Source organism: Sapajus apella, unplaced genomic scaffold (genome assembly GCF_009761245.1).
Source record: "Sapajus apella isolate SASKATOON/1434 unplaced genomic scaffold, GSC_monkey_1.0 scaffold40, whole genome shotgun sequence".
Taxonomy (NCBI): domain Eukaryota; kingdom Metazoa; phylum Chordata; class Mammalia; order Primates; family Cebidae; genus Sapajus; species Sapajus apella.
In genome coordinates, this window is record NW_022436980.1 from 5,597,464 (window position 1) to 5,616,705 (window position 19,242).

General features: G+C 37.9%; 1 long non-coding RNA gene across 1 annotated transcript in view; it reads right to left on the reverse strand.

Annotated features, from left to right (window-relative positions):
* Positions 1-1,359: 1,359 nt before the first annotated feature.
* LOC116565440 overlaps positions 1,360-19,242 on the reverse strand; it is a 126,599-nt gene continuing 108,716 nt past the window's right edge. Inside the window, exon 2 of the long non-coding RNA XR_004275443.1 lies at positions 1,360-17,831. This is a non-coding gene — a long non-coding RNA (uncharacterized LOC116565440). The remainder of the gene's footprint in view (positions 17,832-19,242) is intronic.

A 19,242-nucleotide genomic window follows, 5' to 3' on the forward strand; every position in this document is an offset into this window, starting at 1 on the left:
GCTGCAAATTTTTAAAACTTTTATGCTCTGCTTTCTCTTGAATGCTTTGCCACTTAGAATTTTCTTCTGCCAGATATCCTAAATCATCTCTCTCAAGTTTGAAGATCCATACATCTCTAGGGTAAGGGCAAAATGCTACCAGGTGCTTTGCATAGCAAGAGTCATCTTTACTCTAGTTCCCAACAAGTTCCTCATCTCCATGTAAGACTACCTCAGACTGGACTTTATATTCCATATCACTATCAGCATTTTGGTCAAAGCCATTCAACCATTCTCTAGGAAGTTCCAGACTTTCTCACAACTTCCTGTCTCCTGAGTCCTCCAAGTCTGTAGGAAGTTCCAAACTTTCCCACATTTTCCTGTCTTCTTCTGAGCTCTCCAAACTGTTCTACCCTCTGCCTGTTACTCAGTTCCAAATTCACTTCCACATTTTTGGATATCTTTAAAGCAGCACCCCACTCTACCAGTACAAATTTACTGTATTATTCTATTCTCAGACTGCTAATAAAGACATACCTGAGACTGAGTAATTTATAAAGAACAAGGGTTTAATGGACTCACCATTTCACATGGCTGGGGAGGCCTCATGATCATGGCACAATGCAAAGGAGGAGAAAGGCACATCTTACATGGTTGCAGGCAGGAGAGTTTGTGCAGCGGAACTCCGCCTTATAAAACCATTAGATCTCTTGAGACTTATTCACTACCATGAGAACGGTATGGGGGAAACCACCCCTATGATTCAATTATCTCTACCTGGCCCTGCCCTTGACACATGGGGATTATTACAATTCAAGGTGAGATTTGGGTTGTGACACAGACAAACCATATCAGAGGCATTATTTTATTATAACGGACAGCAAACAATTTTGCTCTTTGCTCGGGAGCAAGACACTGTGTTTTCCAAGGCTGTTTGCTATATAAACATCCTTGAAAAAGATAGTCTAGAACAAAAATCTATCAGTTCTTCTGCTCTCAAGATGTACAGTAACTCAAGGGATTCATGGAGAACTATTTTCCAATAGTATAATGATACAGGAGTGTTCACTTTGATGTGTAAAGAAGAGGACAATTAAAAGGAAGAGGAAATTGAGAAAAGCAGATACCAAAAAATAAACACAGCAAAAATAAGAAATCCTAGGTCTAATTAAGCAAGAGCAGGAGCTAGAGAAATGCAGGCAGAATGGTTGACCTATGCTTAAATCATGGAGAGAAAATAACTCAAAGGCTTTCTGTGGGAAACAGAAAATATAAGAAACTTTTTAGAGAATATAGAGATTATCTGAAAGGGCATCCTCAGGTTGCAGTGGCAGCTTGAAAGGACGTTATTTTTTCTAAAATTATGTTGCTAAGAAATAGTACCTAGCAAATCTGGGAATAAATTAGGGTAAAGGTAAAAAGAAAATTCAAGTTTATCTATGTGGCTATTACAAAGATAGAGGCTAACACTGCTATTCTCTGCTTGTAATGTGACGACTTACAGAAAATGGGGGTGGTGGATGATCACCACTGTCCAGCTTTTTGGAGAAATTTCAAACTGGATCCTTTTAATCCTACCCAGTTTTATGATCTTGAGAATTTCCCTTTTATGTCATTATAGCTCTTCTGTTTGAGGGGCTAATGGGTGTTCTAACGTATTGAAAGCGGGGAGGAATTATTATACGAGGGTAATAGTAGTTTTAACATAACTCAAAAACCTTAGGGGCTTAACCCAATAAAGTTCATTTGTCATTCACAAAATCCATTTCTAATGCCTCTAGTCAGGGGATATTTTAGTCAGTTTTGCTGCATTCATATAGAAACCCCAAATCCTAGAGGCTTACAACAGACTACATTATATAGTGGTGGCTGCAGATGTTTTGTCTCTGCTTTATTCCATTTGGCTCTGCTCCAAGTGTCTTTTTATTCCTGGGTCCAGAATAAAGAAGAAATATCTCTGTGAGATCTGCCATTTTCATAGGAGGAGGCAGGAGCAAAAGAACTGGCAGACTTTCACAGTGCCTTCCAAAGCTTCTGGAAGGTGATAGCATGTATCATGTATGCTCACATTGTATTAGCTCAAGCGCATCATACAGCTGAGCTTGATATCAGTAGGCTGGGGTTCTTCCAGGGAAGTGAATATACTTGTAAGCTATAATATAACTTATATTGGGTTGTTGTCTTGGAAAATATTTCTTCAAACTGTCACCCAGGGATCTTTCCTCCACCTTAGGGTGAAACAATTGTCTAGGGTCTCTCTGAGAAAAAAGATAAAAGTAGTGAGTAGGAAACCTTCTAGAAAACAATAGACATGAGGTACATGAATGGGCAGGGGGAGGAAGAGTCCTAATCCAAAAGGAAGTTCAAAAAATATATATATGAAAGGAGAGAAGAGGTACCGGTGAAAACATGGCTTAGCATTTGATGACCATTACCATGCTGTGCTGGGGGTTGGGCCACTCAAGACACTAGGGAATTTTTCTGAACATTAGATAGGAAGGAGGAACTTGCAGTATGTTTTTCTGTTTCTAACAGTTCACCAGCTACTCCAGGCAAGATTGAGTAGACAGAGTTCCTTTCCCTTTCCTCAAGTCGTTCAGTGAGGATCTCTTAGTTGAAGACCATCCTTCTAGTTCCCTCAACTGCATGGGCAGGTACACCTGTTTCCTTTACTCTGTAATCCCGAGTGATTCTGCTCTTAAATGAACTTTTATCTTTATATTTACTAAATGGCTAGGGCTGCCAGAGTAGAGATGGAAAAGTAAGGAAACACAGTAAGCCAGGGAATCACAGTTTCTGAAAAAAGAATTTCCTCTTTATTTTTAGATAGAAGCAATAGAAGAAGCTAAATTGAAGGCAAGTGATAGGCAGAAGGCACCTGGGGAAAACATCAGTCTTTTAGGTTACTCTTTCTCTGGACTGGAGTTCTACGTTCTAATTCATTATATGGGTAAAAAAGCGGAATGTGTAGCTAGATTAAGATTCAAATATGCAACAGGATCTTGAGGAAATTCTTTACTCACCAGAGTCCCATTTTTATTTGCTCCCCAGTCCCTAATGAACTTCCAGCATCCTATGATTATACTCCAAGCATACAAAGGTTCATTATTCATCTATTTATTTGTTTATTAAGCTCACTTCAACATCCCAGCTTAAAATTGAGAGCCCAAAGCTGTTTAAACATCTCCATTATGCTAGTAAAATCACAGTGCTTTCAGGAACCACAGGGAAAGCTACATGCAATTGGACCTGGCACTTTAACTGAAATTATATGTGTGCATCAATGAATAAAAGAACGCCATGGTGACTAAAAGCATTGCTCATCATGTTCCCTCAATTCTTCATACCTTTTCTCCAAAAATTACTCTGTTGATTCTTTGGCTATTTAAATGTCATTGCTATTCTAGCCATAAATGAGTTTTTGACATTCTGAATAAACGGTTGGCTTGTATGCTCCAAATGGGAGAGGGAATGTCAAGAAGATGCTCCTGAGAGTGACAGAGGCCATGGGAGGACATGGTACATGAGACCATCTGAGTCATTTTTGTGAAAGGGTTGGAAGCAGCAGCTTTATCTCTATTGTAATGGATAAACTCCAGATCTCAATGGCTTTGTAGAAGGGCATAAAATCCAAATGGCTGCAGGGAGGGACCCTCTTGTTTGGTAGGCTGCCTTATGAGTAGTTCATATAAGGTGACCTAGACTCTATCTGTCTTGGGGCATTTTCCATCTCTAGAGTCCCAGGTTCCTCCACATTCAGTCTATGGATGAGGAAAGAGACAGTAGGTGATCCTGAGCCAGGCCTGGAAAATGGCATCAACCACTTCTTTCCATATTCAATTGGCCACAACTCACTGCACGACCCACCTAACTGGAGGTAGGGGATGTCTGGGAAACATAATTTAGGTGAATGATCAAAATAAGTTGGATAGGAATGTAATGAACAGGACAGTTTTTGAAACCAGTCCTAAAATTAAGAATGCATTCTTACTTTGGTTCTTTAGTGTTTATAAATTATTGCTGAACACCTTTTCTTCGAACTTTCTGGGTAAAGCTGCTGCCTGAAGATTCTACAGTGCTTACAGACCCTGACAGCCAGGTCTGTCTCCTACTCACTCACCCCTGTCCCCTGCCCAACATGGTACAGGTATTGCTGGTGACAGTGAAGTGTTTCTTTGAGTGGATGGGGGCAGTCAACCTATTATAAAATGTTGCTTGGGCCTCTGAATTTATAATAGTACCACTGTCCGCTTTTCTAGCTTCATCCACTTCCGTGGTATTCTAGAGCTAATTTCTTTCTGTTTTCTAACCCTACAGTTGTCAGCTTATTTTGAACACCAGTGCCCATCCTCAGGATTTCCTGACCCTCTATGGGCAAGACTACATTCCCGTTTGAGGATATAAAATAGGTTTAAAAATAGTATTTCTGTCTCCACCTATAATTTTTAAGAGAACAAATATAGGAATATTCTTGTGTGAGATAAAATTGATGTTTATCCTTTGCCCCAAGCTTCCCCTTTATTTTTAATTACTTCCTTCCTCCCACTGTTTTCCAGACTATCTGAACTGTATCAGTCCCAGGCACATGGGAAAGTGGATACCACCGGGTGGCTATTGTCAGTCAGGAAACAGCTACCATTCAAACACTGTTTGCTAATGATCATATTTGATATGATAAAGTGGATATGAATATTAAATTTGAACTATCTAGGCACCATCTCAGATTTTTAAAACAGGCATGAGAACTGACAGCTTTGAATAAACCTCTTTCTTTCTATTTTCTGTTATTCTGACATATTCACATTCCACTAAACAAGAGTGAACACCACCACCCACCCACTCACCAGGCGTTCACTTTATATATAGCTATAGATATTCAATGCTAAACAAAGAATAAATGGATTCATGTAACATAGCATTTGTGGGGGGGGGGGTTTGAGGAAAGCAGGGGCTTAAACTTGTGTGTTTAATTTTTGGTCCTGGTCTTGGTTCTACAAAGTTCTCTTAGCTAAGGCACTATACATGCTTGCATTTTGGCTACTTGTTCATTCATTCATTCACTCGTGCATTCAATATTTACTGTTTACTTTATGAATACCTGGGGCTATGCTAAGTTCTAGCATCCTAGGATGCAAATTGGAATGATATTGTTCTTGCATAAAAAGCTCAAAGTTTCATGGGTACTATTATAGAAGCATACAATAGTAACTGTTTTGTCTGGGGAAGAAGGAGAGTGCTGAGTGTTTGTAGCCCTGAATGGTTCTTTAAAGATGTGGTATTATCCAGCCAGGAGACTTTATTTTACATGCTTTTGTACTGAGTGCTCATCATGGTCTGGCCACACTGGGAAACTATAAATGTGATGAGAGCTAAAGCTGCAGAGGTTTTAGGCTTTGAAGTTTCAGAAGGCCTTAGATATTGTATATGGATTTTGGCCTTCATATCTGAAGATTTTGTGAGTAGAGAGTCATAGGATGGTTTCTTGGAACTACTTTCTTACTCACGGTCATGGTGGGGAACATAAAAGAATTACATAGATTCAGAGATTATGTCAGTATTTGGCAACTCTTTTATTTGTTCATTCTTGGGTCCTTAACTTTATAAAATGAGACATTTCAAATAGTCAGGGTTATTCACTTCTATTTGTGTTCTCACCCTGAAGACATTCCACATTTTAATTACGGTGAGAGAAAACATTACACTTAGCTGAAAGTTCTATTCTCCATTTTTTTTCACTCCTTGGGTATCCTGAAGTCTCTGAAATCAAAGCGCTTAGTGCTTAATTTGAGACATCTGGGAAATATAGCCCCCCGGAAAAGAGATAGGATGTCAAGGCATGTGCCTTGGATTCTCTGTAGACATCAAAATGTAGAACATGAAAAGGGAAGTCGTGGAAGGTCTTCACTTTGCATGCTTCCAAGAGTGTGGGCCTAGCATTTTAAATAGGTTACACTTGGTTCCAACCACAGTGGGACTCCCTGATTGCTTTCAAGTTCTAGTTATAACTTACTGACTTCAACCACTGACCACCAACCACTCTCATCTCAAGAAATTCTTGCTCAATAGTCGCCTAATTCTTGCCTAGATAAGTTAGTCTTTAGGATGGATATGTTTTACACACAACATCTGAAATACAATAAAATTTGCTGTGACCCGCTAAGAATGCCCACTCTCTTCTCCTTTCCCTGCTACCTTCACTCAGATGCTCCAGTAGTCCTGAAAAAAATTAAAGCTTACAGCACAGCCTAGCATGGACCTGTTTTCCTTGCTGTCCACAAAAGGTCCATGATCTGCTCTCAAACCCCCAAGTCCTACAGCGATATTGGGCCTGGAGGACCTTCCCTGTCACATTCCCATTGTGGGTGTTCTGAACTATACCAGTGAGAACTGGCTGGGTTGGTTTCCTCTCAGAAGATGTCAGAATCCACTGTCCTCAGCAGCTGTCCAACAGCCTGTAGCCAAGTACAACAGCAGCTGACTCCAAGAGAGCCTAAATACCTGTGTTCAAGGCCTTTCATTCTTTTACTTTTGTTTCATACCAGTTCCTATGGATAGGTGGGTGGAAGGAAATATTTTGCAGGAAATAGCCACACTTTATTCTTTTCCTTTACCTTGAGTAGTCTTTAACCATTTCGGGGACTGTTCAGTTTTTAACAGAGTTTCTCTAGAATGGAAAGTTCACTGAGAAACCCCAGACCACACTAATGCCAGGTAGAATTATTAACAATTCTCATGTTTAAAGCTCCTTGTGCTAATATTCTCTGAGCCAGTTCTCCAGTGCAAGGGTATATGCAGGTAATCTCTTACTAACCTCACAGGCATTCCAGAGGGTGACTTACCCAGCTTTTCAGTTCTCTTGTTCAAAGATTTGTTCAACAATACTTAGACATTAAGAACAAAGACCAAAATGTTAATTCAGTTTTGGAAAGTTGATGACCTCAACCCCTGGGAGTGGGAGGCTAGTGGCTCTGAGACATGTCATTTGCCTTCAGGACTTCTTAACCTCATGAATCTGGTATTTTTGAAGCATTATAATGCTATTCCCTAGTTAAGGTTTACATGATTACTCACTAGCACCCTCATGAAATCTCAACTTGCTAATTGCAATAAGGTGCTTTTCCCTGACTATATTTACTACATCATCTAAGGTCGAGGGCTCTCCTATAAATATGAAGTCATCCTTTTTTAAGATGAATGAAGAGGGATGGATTTGTGGGTCATGTTTCATGACCCTCTTAGGGAAACAATTAGGGTCAACAGACTGGGGTACCTTATAAAAATCACATCAAAATCACTATCCTGCTCTTATATTAGCCACAAGAAACATATTTCTTGTATGATTCTAATTATGAGCTTATGATGCCTGCTATCTACTAGTCTTAATCATAAATTGAAGATTACACTGACATCTGAAGCACCAAGGAAGAGTTTCTTTCTGTCCTTTTAAACCATTCTGTTGGGAATAAAGTCTTATATAGTATTAAGAGTGGTGTGGAAAAAAATACTTTGTTCTATCTGTGCTAGTGTGCCTGTGATGTAACTTAAGCCTCAGCCAGACTAACATGTAAGATTATGATGAATGGTGGCTACCTAAAATAACATTATCCATCTCCTACCTGTCCAGCTCAGGCTCCTCACAGCTACTCCCAAGCCAAAACTCCTTGCAAATTCCTTGACTAGTATCCAGGGGCTATTACTGGAGTTAGGGCTGTCCCAGAAGATGCTGCAAAGAAAAGTTCTGGGTGCAGATGATGAGGCAGATCCACTCTTAACCTGAAGACCCTCCCATAGGAAGACGGTCTTTTTGTGGAAAGAATTCTAATTCAACAAGGTTTTTAGGGGTTTCCACAGTGCCTTTCATAGCAACTCATCAACTTCAAGGCTCTTCTATCTCTTTTTAACAATGTTTATGCATGTTATAAACAAATAATTTTTTAACACCCGGTATATGGAAGATATCATTCTAGACCAATGGTTCTCAAACATTAACTTGCACCAGAATTGCCTGGGGGGCTTCTTAAAACACAAGTTGCCAGAATCTTGTTGCCAGAATCTCTAATTCAGTAGATGGGGGTAGTACCCAGTAATTTGTGTTTATGACAAGTTCCCAAGTAATAAACATGCTGGTCTGGAGCATGCCTTGAGAACCACTGTTCTAGCTACTACAAAGAAAGGAAAAAGATACACACAGAGAGATTGCTATTCTCCTAAAAATGACATTCTTTTCTATTCTGTCACAATAGCTATCTTGGTGGATTAAAACTATAAACAGTCCAAACCATTGGCATGAGAAAAATTGGCTTTCTTTTTCTTCAGTGTAGGAGGGACTGTATCTTCACAAAGCATAATTGCTTGGTCTCCATTTCCTAGGAGATGAAATGGTTTCATCCTTTCCTACAGAGTGGGTCAAATCACTTTTTATAGTGGTATCAAGCAAAAGGGAAAACAAATTTAATCATCATTTTAAAAACAGATAAACATTTCCTTTTACATGAGTTTTGCAAAGAATTCTATTGTGAAGAGTGGATTGGAAGAAATAAGAAGAAAGATGGGAAAATAAATTAGGAGACAATTATAGTAAGCTTGATGAATAAAAGAACAAATTCTGAGATAATACAATAATAATGCAGATTGGTATTGGGATGTAGGGGCAGATAAAAGAGGGTATAGAAGTTGAAGCAACTAGACTTGGAGCTTATCTAAACTATGATGTGAACATGAGGATGATATCAGCAGTGATTCCTAGATTTTTGTCCAGGAAGTCAGTCACTGACATAACCATTCACTAATTACTAAAATCAGTAGTACTTGAAGGAAAACAAAATTGGGGAGAAGAAAGTGAATTCAGCTTTAGAGATTCCTTAGGACTTCCACGTGGAAAAGCTCTATTGGGTAGTTGTAGTTAAAGAAGTAGAGATCAGGGTGAGTTCTAGGCTGCAGAACCACAGTTTAGACACAATCGTTTCAGAATATAAGTAGCAGGGGGACACCCAGGATTAGAAAGGCAAGGTCATAATTGTGACACATCAGTCCTAAATGAGTGGACAAAAGAAAATAATTCCACAGAGAAGACTGGAAAGAAATATCATAGAAGGGGAACCAGAAGGAAAAATTTCAGAAGCCAAAGAGAAGCTTTTTTTCTTTTTTTTTTTTTTTGAGAAAGAGTCTCACTCTGTCACCAGGCTGGAGTGCAGTTGTGTGATCTTGGCTCACTGCAACCTCCACCTCCCGGGTCCAAGTGAATCTCCTATCTATCTGTAAAAAGACAAATAAGTCATCTCTAACTTTTTAAAGAAGTAGGAGGCAAAGTTGTTTCCTGAGATGGAAAGGAGACTCAATAAACGGTTTGTATGGCAAAAAGAGGTTTGGAGAAATCACTGTGAGAAGTGATTCTGCCAGGGACACATGACAAAATTCAGAGTAGTGCTGAGAACCTGTGATGGCCCTAGCCCATAAATATGTAATGATATCTTAGTCTCAACAGCATTCAATAGTCCAAATGAGGAGTGGAGATGCAAAATTGAGGGATAATTCAACGGGTGATTTGCATCATCAGAATGACCACAGAGGTAGGAAATTGAGAATGCTGGCAAAAAAAGGAACTAAATCATGGACTATGGAGTCTAGAATATTCCAAAAGTAAACAAAACCATGGATGGAATGATGGACTCAGAGAAAAGGCAGGGTTCAAACTGTTGGAAAGTGAGAAGCTAAGAATTTAAGAGATAAGAATAATGTTCTGTAGCTGGTCCATTTATTTACTTTATATTTCTATAACATGGTTTAAGTATTATCTAATATTAATTTATTGAATCCATACAACAACCATATGAATAATTATAATTATACTGCAAAATATAGATACCTCAACTTACAAATAAATTAGAATTGTACCCCAATTAAATCTGATGTGCGAGAAATGTAGTTGCCTATGGTCACACAGAAATCCATGGTAGAGCCTGGATTTAAACCCAGGTAATTTAGCCATAGAGGTTGTAACCAAGACTTCATGTTGCTTCCCCATTGACATCTTAGATTTTAGAGTTGCTCTAGGCCAACATTTTCAATCTGGCTGCACTTTGGATTTTTTAGCCAGGCTGCTCTCAGAATTAAGAATCTCTGGGAAGGGAGTCCAGGAAGCAGTGTATTATAAAGCTCCCCTGGTGACTGCAATGCATAGACTAAGTTGAGAACACTAATCTAAACCTAAATGAAGAGGCATCACAGGATCAAGATGACCATATTGATGGATAAATCAAAGTGGAGGAAACCAGAGTTGAAACACGAACAGGAAAATGCTAGTATCCAGGTAGGATCTAGTAGAATTCAGAACCTCTAAGGACAATTCAATTGTATACTAATTAAGCACTGGAAGTAAGACAAAAATCAAAATGATAATATCCCTAGAGAATAGTGATGAAATTAATGCCCTGTAGAAGAAAAACTTCAGCCAAATTACATTTAAAGGAGTTTAATCGAGCAATGAACGATTTGTGAATCAGGCAGTCCCCAGCCAGAGTAAGCTCAGAGACTCCAATGCAGCCACGTGGTGGAAGAAGATTTATGGAGAGAAAAAGGAAAGTGATGTACAGAAAACAGAATCGAGATACAGAAACAAGTGGATTGGGTACAGCTCACTGTTTGCCTTATTTGAACACGGTTGGCCACAACTCAGGGACTGGCACAAGTGTAGGCTATGGTCTATTTATACCTCCACTTGTTACAGTTCATGTTGTACAGAAAACCTTTAGGCTGAACTTAAAATATGCAAGAAGGCAGTTTAGGCTTGGTCATCTTCTAAAATTTGAGAGATTACCAAAACGTTAGTCATTGATGTCACTATCACCATTGGTTTTGAAACCCACTGGGAAACAGTAGAACAGTGAGCTTTGCAAGATGGGAACAAGGACTGAGTAGAGGTTCACCTCCTTATGCTGGAGTGGTCTGTTTACAGGAGAAAAACAAAACCTGGTCTGCTCTAGGATCTCTGTGTTTCCTAAGTTTTAGTTTGATTATGTCACATTTAGTGTGACTGAATCCATTTTGGTTTGGTCTGCTGGGGCCTAGTGCATGCACTCAATCCAAAACAATGGCTTCCCATAATTTTGTTTAAAAAATTCTCCCTCATTGGTAAGGTTCTCACTTAGGTGAGAGTGCGACCTTAAGGTCGTAGCACTACTCTCAGTTATCATCATTTTGGGTTTCTGGTCTCAGCATGTCATTTATAGGTTACCGTGTCCTCATGATCATGCATTTCTTTCAGTTCTTGCCATTCCAGTTGAAGAGAGACCATTTGATATTCTAGAGATGGCTTTATGCAGACATGCAAAACTTTTGAGACAATACAGCCCACCAGGGAGACTACTATTATGACTATCAGGAGGATAGTACCAAGAGTTTGGAATATGCTCCTTACCCAGGGTCCCCAATAAGCCAAACTACCTAAAGTCAAACAGATCAAAAGTTAGCTATATGAAGATTCTACTCACTTAACTAAGCAGTCTCTTTGTTAATTCCCTACAACTGAATCTCTATAACCTACATTTGATGTATTTCTATTTCTCCATAGGCTGAAAGTGCTGGCACCCGCACAGATACTTTTCTATTTAGTCAATTCTTGAACTCCTGACCTCAGGTGATCCACCCACCTCGGCCTCCCAAAGTGCTAGGATTACAGGTGTGAGCCACCGCACCCATCTATTTAGTCAATTCTATTATTTAGCATAACTTTCACAAGAGAAATTAAAGTCTGTTGTGTAACCATAGCCTTTATAGTAGACTCTGCAATAGAGAGTATCATGAGGGATATATTTCTAATCATTGTTTCTTTTATTTCAAATCAGAGAAAAAGGAGCTACCGAATGATGACCTTCTAGAAGAGTGAAGGCCTCCTGGAAATGTTCTCTTTAACCCAGGATGTGAGTTAAGAGGGGTGAACAATGTTCTGTTTCTGACTGATCATGAGGCAATGTATGTACCATTAACGTTTCTCACCTACATTGGGTCTTCATCTTTCATCTATTAGGCTGTAAGATTATCCATATATAAGGCTCGCTGCAAAATCCTTTATAAATAAAATTATACCCCATAAGAACACACAACAGAGTCCATTTTCACTATTATTGTTCATAGAGGGATAAGCAAGGGAAAAATATTCAAAGATAAGAGTCTCATGATAGTAGAGAAGTCTTGATACGTGATCTTGGAAAAAGCCCTTCTCATCAAGGAAGCCATCTTTTTCTGGGGAGAAGCTTCCCTAGTTAGCTTTACCTTAAGGGTTCCAATGGGTATACAATTCCAAGAGTGTGGAGGGACCCTTCTCATTTGTGAGGTTATGAACCCAAGGTTCACGTCTTGAAGTTTTGCTGCAGTGTGAATGGCAAGGGCAGTCTCTCTCTAATGGTCTCAGAAAATCTAATGTTTGGGTTCTAGATTGTGAAAGGGTTGATGGTCCTGAGTCAGTGAACCATAAAAAGCTTTCTTTACCTCATAAAAATACACTGTGGCATAATAATCTACTGCTATAATATCAGTCCTCTCGCAAGGGAAATCTGTAATACAGAAAACATGCACTAAAAATGACAATTGAATGAAATTCCTCTGTAAATGTTTAAATGGCCCATCAGATAGCTGTGTGTACCTGAAGATTTGCTTATCTTCCCAGGAATATGGGTTTGACATACCAAACATTGGTCATAAATTATTTTAGCAATTTAGAGTCACCACACCAATATATATTTAATTTGGATCACTTTATCTTTTTTATGATATGTTATAAAATGCAGAACTTTTAATAACAAAAGCTTTAAGGACTCAGGAAGAACAAGGAGGTCATCCTGGTTCTCCATGAGTCCATGTTTAGTTAACAACAGACTTATGTCCTTTTGAATATCAGTTGTTTCTCCAATTTGGGTGCATAACACTGATAATGGATAGGTTATCACAGGTAACTTGACTTAGACCACGGAGTTCATTCAAATTGTATATCTAAACCACTTCAGTATTGGCTGATTTAGCATGAAAATCTGGCAAAATATTTTCTTGATATTCAATTAATTTTTGTTCTACATGGGTCAGCAATTTTACAAACCAGTCTTTTCATTAAAGTTCCAGGAATTCTTACCCAGTCTATATGATATGATTCTAAAGTCATCAGAAACCTGTATTTCATGAGAACTTTTCAAGGTCCTTTCCATTCTTTCATGAACCTCCTAAAAGACACCATATTCTAGGATTTTGGGTGCTTGTGAAGTTTTCAGAAACTTCATCAACATTAAGCAGTTAACTGTAGAAACTATTTTGAATAGTCATAGTTAAAGACACAACTGACAAGGAAATTTAGTTGTTTCTGTGGCTTACAATAATTTAACATAATAACCATTATTATGATTGATAGCATATAGCCAGACATATTAGAATTTTAGAAATCTCATAGAATTCCGGAACATATATTAACATTATTCACTAACATATACCTGAAGAAAGTTAAACATTATTTTTTATTTTAACAATGCTTTCCATGTAATTTAACATGTCAAATAATCCTGTTTACTTCTCTTTTGGATGCTTCTGAGGTCCTCTGTAGCATTCCAAAGTTAGAGATCAGAAAAGACAATTTTAAAGCTGAAACTTGATTTTGGGAAGCCTATCAAATTTAAAGGTTTAAAACACTTGATATTATGAAATAGAATTCAAGGTCACCATAAGTTATTCATTTAGTCAAAATGATGACTCAAAAATTTTAAAAATGCAAAAAAGCCTTTTGCTCACTGACAGAGGGGAGACTTAGCTTCCCTAACCATCGATCTTTTATCTTTCCCTTCTTTTTTTGGTAGTTCATTCAAAAGGCAAACAAAAATATTTCATTATCCTTTAATATTACATGAAGATCTTGTTCGAGAGAGAAAGACAAATTTTACCCTTGCATTAATGTACTATTAATGTCAACCTTAATCTTTAATAAAAACTTACAGACAAATCAATCCAATCTTAACCAGTTTGACCATAAGATGAGATTCTCATAAACCTTTTATAACCCTTTACAAATTTAAGGAGGAAATCAGTGCTCAAAGGAAACCCTGTTGTGCTTTTATTCTAATGTTCAATTTATAGAAAAACTGAGTAACACCTCTTTAAACTTAGCCCTAGTTCTACACAGAATTTTTTACAGGATTAATTTTTCACAAATCTTTCACAATTTGCTCAGTTTTATCCTATCTAATTTAAAACAATCCTTGAACCCTCTAAACTAAGCAAAAATTTACATTCCCATGCCTTCTTATAATCCGTTACTAAAAGTACATTTTATTTTCCTTATACACCTTGCAAGTAAAACTGTTTCTTCAGTAGTTTCAAGTACATGTTAGGTTGTAAACTCTTAGCATCTTTTGGTGAAAAATCTGGTTAGCAAGTGACTTTAAGTATGTACTGAGTTTAGAGCCTAGGACACCAGACAGAAGTACAAATAAGGTCTGACTCTTTCCAGCATAGCTAGGGACATGGCTAATTCCACATGTCCCCAAGCCTTACCTAGCTGTAAACAGGTGAGTTGAACAAGTTGAACAATGTTCAAAAGCCAAAGATGCAGTTTATGACCTTAAAGCATTTAGCAAACCTAGTATCTGACCTGCCTAATTTAGACCAAATGTCTTCATTTTACCAATAATCTTTTTTCTTTCCCAAAGATTACTAAAGCCATGTGAACTAAAAAGTATTACAGTTTTTATTTTTCTAACAAAATATTTAAGTGCCTATTTTTCTTTAAGCCAATTAATTAGAGCTCTTTATATAAATACAACACATACAACACATATATAGCTCCAAAGGCACACAGAAGATCCAGTAGTTTTAGGATTCTTCATTTGCCAGTTTTTAAGCTTCTTAATTGGCTTACTGGCTTTAGGGTGGACTCTTAGAGCAACTGGGCTAGGAAAACATGTATTTTATAGGGCCTAATAAGCAGGCACAGCTGGAAGGCAAAAACAGATCCCCAAAATTAAGGGTTCCATTTTTATATTGCATACTGGATCCCCAAAAAGAGGGAAATGCTATGGGAGAAGATGGTACAATGCTTTTACCATTCATTTTATTGCAAAGCAACCCAAAGTTGATCAGCCCACCTTGTGATTAAGCCATCCCCCATGGGAGTCTTATCTCAGTGTGGGTGGGGACATTTCCATGGCTTCTAGGTAGCCAAGAGCATAGCATGCCTCTTTGATCCAAAGGTGCAAAGAATAAAGTATTCCTTCATAACTATCAATAGCCATCGTTAACAGTGTATTTCCTCCCCCTGGTTATATGCACCAAAGCTCTTTCATTACGCAAAGTAATTTCTGATTCACTCAAAACTCAAAACCATCAGATAACACAATGCAAAACAGAACAGAGCCTTAGAGTTTGAGTGGGATCTATCCACCTTCAATTCCTGGAGTTTCATGAGGAAAACAGGGGTTTTTCCCAAAACAGGATCTATAGTCCCTCCTCTGTTTGATCCTAGGCTAATAGAAGATATCTTAAGTCCTCTCATGTGTGCATTAAGAGTAGTAAAACATAATGGAGAAAAACAATTCAGTCAGATGAGAAGAAAAAATCTTTTTCCCAGGAAAACAAGATTTAAGAAGAGAAAAACATAAAAATCTCTTAAAAATGTATGTATAGCTTGGATATCCACTTTTAATTAAGCTGACTTTTAACCACAGTGCTCTCTGGAAAAAAAAAAAAAAAAAGCCTTTTAAAATTTGTTATTACTCTACTTTAGCCGGGCCAAGTGACCAATATTTCTGGCTTTTAAACTTGACCAAAGCTAATCTCACAGGTGAAAGTGACAAGCCTCAATGAAGGTTATAACTTAACTACGAGTGTATCAGGTATTTTTAAAGAGGTAGTTAGCAATTTTAGAAGATCTAGAATCTCCAAAGGTAGCTCACAGAAAGAAAAATTCAAGACGGTTCATGGAGGGGAAGAGAATCAACAAATGCTAAAGGTCATGCAGATAGCAAACCAGAAAGGATTCATTCTTAATGCCAGAAATTGAACCTGAACCCAGGCCATCACTGTGAAAAGACAGAACCTTAGCTACTAAGCTACAGCACTGGGCAGTTTCCATTGCTCTTCCCAGGAGCCTAGAGCAGTCACTTTTGTGCTTGCAATGGATTTTAATGATCAAGATAATTTATAGAGCTAACTATAAAATGAATCTCCAAATTCCTATTCCCCAGATGGCAGAAACAAACAGAAAGTACCACCACGTGGTTATAATGCCAAGCTCCCAAAAACATAAAACAAGATGGAGACCTCATCCAGTTTTTTGTTTGTTTCAGGGACCTCTACGGCAAAGTTTGTTACTGACCAGCTTGCTGGGCCATCTTGAACAGAAAGCTTTTGTGGTCCTAAGCTCAGGTTCTATCCTAAGGTATCCCACTTCATGATAGAGCAACACAGAAAGACAAATTCATAGCACAAAGCATACCAGATTCGCTATAGCTCAAGACTAGTCTCATGAATCCTTTTTCCCATTAATTAAAACTTTGCAAAAGTTAATGACTTTTACCGTTCCCACATCTGGTTTGCGCAGAGAGACAGCAACAGAGAGAGCAGCATTGCCTGTGGCAGGGTGGGGAAGGAAGAGCTCAGAGAGGCCAGAGAAAGACCCATCCATTTCGACGATACTGAATCAAAAGTTTAGGCGGCCACTTATTGGTTGCAAAGGGATCTTTTCCAGCAGTACCATCAGCTCTCAAGTTTTTCCCTTTGGGGAGAAAAATTTCTCCATGTTCCGTGGTCCTGTACATGCTTAATCCTGCCATCCATTGCTGTCAGCAAAGAGCGCAAGGCAGATTAATGTAAAAAGAATAGGGGTTAACATCCCATAATGTCAAATCCATTTTTTACCAAGAGGGACTTTACTGAGGCAAGGGCTTCTAACCCAATTCCACCCTTTACCAAGGTAAAATGTACACCATTACTTACCCAAAGTCAGCCAATAGATGCTTCAGTCTATTACCTTTGGATTAGGGTAGTAACTAAGCTAAAAATTTAGCAGATTGAATTGTTTTAATCAATTAGTCACTTAGGCTTTTTATTTTCCTTTCGTCAGTCTTTAAATAAAAAGACTAAAATCTTTTTAGAAGCTTCTGCATATCAATAGGCATCCCTAGATGAGATTAATTTGGGATTAATTTGGGATTAATTATTTTCAAATGCACTTTAGTTCATTGTTTTTCTTTTGGAATGTTCCATTTTAAGATACCTTTAGTAAGATTTTGCCATTTCTGTAAGACTTTGCTCCTTTTAGGGCCTAACACTTATGCATGTATAAGCTGGAAGGAACTCAGTTTTTCAGAAATTAAGGATCCCATTTTTCACCTCAGATATTGGCTTTGCTCCCAGTTTCCCTTGATTAAGATAACCTATGACTTTTTCCTACCTAAGCAAGCAAGAAAAATAAAATGAACGGACAGAACACCAAAATCCCCGAGTTTCCAAAAGCTAAATTTTATACCCCCTGCAATATTACCATTTACTCCCAGTTTCTTTCTTCCCCCAGTCAGATGCAAGAGGTTTCTAACTGGATCCAAGCCAGTTAATTACTGGATCAAATCCAATCCGAAAGCCAGTCCAGTTTCTGTTGCGACTTCCAAATCCAATTTGGATCAGAAATTTGTTCAAAGAAACTCAGAAAGCTCAAAACACAAATCTGTGGAGCTCCAAAATCTGAGAGAGAACTTACCATGATCCCCAGCTGCTCTGAGAGATCGATGAACACAAACGGGTCCTGCAGGTACCTCACTTGGTCACTCCGTGCTTCTGTGGGTCGTTAGAAGTTCTACTTCGGATCCCACATCTGATGCCATCTGATAAAAGAAAAAACTTCAGCTGAATTAAATCTAATTAATTGAGCAATGAATGATTTGCAAATTGGGCAACAGGCTTAGAGACTCCAGTGCAACTACATGGTGGAAGAATATTTATGGACAGAAAAAGGAAAGTGACCTACAGAAAACAGAAGTAAGATACAGAAACAGGTGGATTGGTCACAGCTCAGTGTTTGCCTTATTTGAACATGGTTTGAACAATTGTCTGCATTTGATTGGCCAAAACTCAAGGCACAAGTGTAGGCTATGTTCTGTTTACATCTTCACTTATTACAGTTCACAATGTACAGAGAAACCATTATGCTGAACTTAAAGTAGGCAAGGAGGTAGTTTAGGCTAAACTTGATTTAACATGCCCGACTTCCAGGTTCTGTCCCTGAGTATAGTAGAGGCATTTATCCCCAGGCATTCAAAAATGTTACATCTGTCAGAATACTTTTAGGTGTGCAAATACTTCTAACCTTTTATCAACATTTCTCATAAATACTACTTGTGAAAGTACTAGAGCCAACGGAAAGAAAATATAAGAAAGAATAGTACATAAGCTTCTAGAACTATGACTCTAATCCAGGGGTGCAAGGAGAGGAAAATCCTGGCATGACTACTGAGAAATAAGGCTGAAAAGTAGATTAGGTAGTTAGAGGACTCTGAAAAAGATGTTTTCACAAAGAAAATTGATTCTTTGTAACAAGCAGTATACACAGGAAATTTGGGGATAAAGTAAGATTATATGGTTATTTTAACAACAAAAATAAAAACAATTAGAAATTTTAAAAGAAGCCTATATGAAAGTATAAAAGTCATAGTACATATCTGAAGTAAAAAAAAATGAGACAGGATTTTGAGCTATTGATGTTCCTCCAAGAAATATTCTTCTTCAGGAGGAATTTCTTTGGCTTTTGACCCAAAGAAAACATTACCTTCTCCACAGGTCCATTCATACTGCTTCTCTTCAGTGAATAATATTTATACAATGTATGTAATTCCAATTTTTACAATTAATCATCCCCATAACCAAAGAATAGATATATAAAGAACACTTATATTTTACCTTGCATGGTAAAGAGTCAAAAATAGTGTCTATAATAGACCTAGGTAGGTAGGTTGCTATTAGATAGACAGATGGATAGATAATTTGATAGATATTATAGATGATAGATAGATAATAGAGCTGATACGGCTTTAAATCTACTGTTTAAATTTATAAAGGTAACCAACTGAAGAGCTAAAAAAATTAAAATGTGCACCAAGAGGGGAGGGAACAGGATATTATCAAGGTGCTAAACTCTTCATCTTTTACAGTTGATAGCTAACACATAACTGTTTAAAGTTGCTAAAAAAAAAAAAGCCAAGGTATATTATTTGTAGTGATGCAGATTACTAATAGAAA